At 33.2% G+C, this 4,042-nt stretch overlaps 1 pseudogene; it reads right to left on the bottom strand.

Moving 5' to 3' along the window:
• Positions 1-249: 249 nt before the first annotated feature.
• LOC143617285 (NAC domain-containing protein 92-like) lies at positions 250-3,611 on the bottom strand (annotated as a pseudogene).
• Between the last annotated feature and the right edge of the window lie 431 nt (positions 3,612-4,042).

Genomic DNA, 4,042 nt, shown 5'->3' with positions numbered 1-4,042 from the left:
GTTCATCTAACCAAGCTTGTTTATGTTGTTACGCATGCAAACCATGAAAGATGGAAATTAAAATATCAAGAAGTAATTTACAATATATTGTAATATTGTATACATCACTTCATTATACCAAACAAACCAAAAAAGATAAGTTACAGGAAGTTGATATTTTCAATCAAACAATTTCCTATCAAAGTGAAGAACAATTAAGTGCACTCACTATTCATCCTAAGAAGTAAGAACTACTTGATATAAACTAACCAAGGAAATTTATATACATATGAACATATCAACAAAAATATATCCTGGATTAGTATTGCAACAAAGAATCCAACTCTGAAAACATAGATGGATCAACGTCCTCATCACCATCTTGATCGTAACCCCTCCTCAAATCATGTTCTGATAACATGGATGTCGATGATTTCTCAATGTTAGCCATGCCATTGCCTACTTTGGTTTGGTTAGATGTTGGAAAAAGATGCTCCACCTCGCGCTTGTCAAAAACATTCGTCTCCGTCTTAAGGCTAGTATTTGACAAGTAAAGGGTTGATTTGGATGCAAGACTAGTGTATTGGTGTATATCTTGGTAAGTGTTGGTGTCAAAGTTGTAACTACAAGAAGAAACAATGGTATTTTTGTAATCTTCAATCTGAAGTGTATTGGGTTGGCCACTAGAGTAGTAGGGATGCCCAATAGTGAAGCTCGGGCTAAGATTTAATGTCGAATGATCCATCAATGAAGGTAACGTATGTGGTGGACTATTTAAGAGCTCCTCGACAGAAGAGTTCAACCCATGGTCTGAAACTGGGCTTTTTTGTGCGCCCGTGCTTTTGTGAAAAACTCGACAAACAACCCATTCATCCTACATGATATATATGATTAGAAGAATAACGGAAAGAAGGTTAAAAAATAAGATTAAATAAAAATGGTATTGCTCTCAAATTATTAGCTCATTAGGGCATATGAACCACGTATGAAACCATAATTATTACAGGTGTTTATTATTAAAATCGGATTAAAAAAACATATTCAAAACCAAATCAAACTCAAAATACAAACACAAATTCGGTTTTTGGATTGTTGAATCAAGTGCCTATTGGAACCGATTATTCAAATTCGAATAACATACGATCATTCATTTCATAATTTTTTTATCATGATCCATTCTATCCGAAACAACCTGAATTCGAATATGTTTTCGATATTCTAATTTGTGTTTGGTTGAGTCGTATCAAAATGTCATATTCAAATAACCAGTATTTCGAAACCCGGCCCAGCCGGTCCCCGACCGGGACTCGGTCCTATACCGGGCTGGGTTCAGTGTATTTGGCCCGTTTTCGAAAAACCCTGCTAGTTTTGCGGGGAGCGGTCGGCCCGGATCGGTTGGACCGGTGGTGAACTGATAAAACCCATTTTTTCATTAAATCCAAAATGAAATGTGCATGCCGGGATTCATCGATGTCTCTATTGATCAAATATAAATCATTGAGGATAGAAGCTTTAATAATTACCCATGAGCCAACCAACCAAGTTTCATCGATGTCTCTATTGATCAAATATAAATCACGCATATTTGAAAAACAATGTATAAAACTTAAATAAACATTAAAGTTTGTTATAATTATTATTTTTGGTTATAATAATTTTTTATATGTATATGAATTATATACATATGCAATTATATATTTAAATTATTTATGACGTCATCCGGGTCACACACCGGTCCGCCCTCCCAGGTTGGTCCGACCTTTGACCCGGTAAGGCGTCCGGGTTGACGTCCGAGCCGGGTCTGAAAACATTGCAAATAACATAATTATCATAACCCTAGCTATATTATGAGTCAAGACTTGCGTTTTCTATTTAAGAAATACGTTTGCGATACTATTTGATTGCTTGGTACACTCAAGTTATTCTTTCTCTCTCAAGATGAATTTTGACTTCCTATGCGATTTAAAGTTTTAACCGGATGCATATAGTGTATGTGTAAAAGTATCTGTTAAATAAAAAAAATCAATAAATTTAATATTCTAGAAAGTGCAAATAAATTAAAATACATGAAAATAAGACATATCACATATGTGAGTATGTGACTATCTCAAAAGTCAAAAAAATCGTCCTAAATTTAGGTTCAAACCTCTAACTATAATAGTACGATTTAGTTTCGTTGTGTAGGCTTATTTGGCATTTAAAACATGCATGTAGCATGCGACATGATCAGTAGGGTTGTTCATCGAAACTTCTAATACTGTGTAACACTGTAACATACTCGTCGACATTTTTTTTTTCAGAAATTACAACTTATAAAAGAAAAAAATGAATGAATAATTTTACACATGATATATAGGAGAATATTTCTTCTGAAATGCTATAATTTATAGTCCTTGGGCGGTATGCTTGTATAAAAATATAATTTGGGACATTTATTTAATCTTATTTTTACAAACTTCATAGGTTTTTTCTTTATATATGCATATAATAATAATTACTTTTTTTCCTAAATTTTGTAAACGTTAAATAACAATATATATGTACGTATTCTCTGGTTTATTTAATTTTATATAACTTCAATTCTTAGCTAGTGAGAATGTGAGATAAACACAGGATCAGAATGACCCGCCCTCTCTTTCGATCGACCAAATTTTAATTAGCTAGTATATAAAATCGTTATTAACGAGTAGTTTGATCTTATTAAAACTGAAAAGTAGTTATTATATATGTCAAAACAGAAGGAGTAGCCATGATATATGTTGTACCTGCGTAGAAGGTGTAGCCATGGTATAATATGAGAATTTGCCTTGAAGCCTAAACTCATGCATCACCCAATTTGTCTTGTCACCTCTAGGAGCTCTCCCTTTGTAAAACACAAGTGTTTTCTTCATCCCTACCTCCATCCCCTTTGAAAATCTCCTTGTCTTTACCCGTCGCTTTCCAGTAACCAGATTCTGTCGCTCGGTTTGTTCTCATCCCTGTCGGGTACTTTCGATCCCTCTGACAAAACAAGTACCATTCAGCTTCCTCTCCCATCTTACCTTTCTCTAAACAAATTAAGTTTTCATTGTTAGAGAAAATATATATATATCGGTTAGTTAGTGTTATATTAATTATTATCACAACTAGAAGATGTGATTTGATTACGTTTTCGTTTTTCTCAATTATCCAAAAAGTGCTAGCAACATAAAAGGTTTTCATTATTAGAGAGAATATATATATTAGACAAGCTAGCATAAAAATATACTATCATTATAATCAAAAGATATATATGATTTGATACGTTTCTTTTGTAACTATATTCATTGTACGTACTTCGATAAATAGTTAATCAATAATATACAACATGATATGATGTTTTCATTATTTCTAATTATATATGGTATTAATATAAGAATAACCCTAGAGCGGGTATAAGATAGATGCTTACTAGGTAACTCCCATGGCTCGGACCTATTGAGATCAGCTTCCCCTATAGCCGCGAAGGTGAATCTCTGGTCGAGAACTTTGGGTGTAAGATAGTGAGTGATGAGTTCTTCGTCCGTTGGATGGAACCGAAATCCTGGAGGAAGCCCGATTATCTCATCGTCGGGTCCATCTGTTACGTTTACCACCATTTGTGAACTTTCCATGTATATATGTAATTTATGATGAGAATTGAAATTGATTTGTGTTTGAAAATAAATAGGGAGAATGGATAGAAGAAATTACTTAGTGTTAAATAATAAATATAAGAGACGCGTAGATGGAAAGACACTTCAAGAACAAGATTCATGTTGTGGTATCAAATTTCAAATGTCAATACTCCTATATATATTTAAAATAACATTGTGCTGACATGTGTATTAAATATTCAAAATGAATTGATATAATAACGTACACTTCCTTACAACTGTTATTATGATATACTAATAATATGTACCGGCCGTTTTGTATCAAAATGAAGAGTGAGTTGCAAATTTTGGAAAATTGTTTAAATCTAATAGATTTAGTCGGTCAAGTACAAGGCGTCATGATTCGTATAAAAACTTTAAGCATATGCAATAGGGTTTCTCAACCCCAC

The sequence above is a fragment of the Bidens hawaiensis genome, unplaced genomic scaffold (genome assembly GCF_021521415.1).
Source record: "Bidens hawaiensis isolate Kalapana, Puna unplaced genomic scaffold, B.hawaiensis_p1.1 tig00053583_1, whole genome shotgun sequence".
In the NCBI taxonomy this organism is placed as follows: Eukaryota; Viridiplantae; Streptophyta; class Magnoliopsida; order Asterales; family Asteraceae; genus Bidens; species Bidens hawaiensis.
The sequence above is the reverse complement of the archived record's forward strand: the minus strand, read 5'-3'. Positions and strand labels throughout refer to the sequence as shown.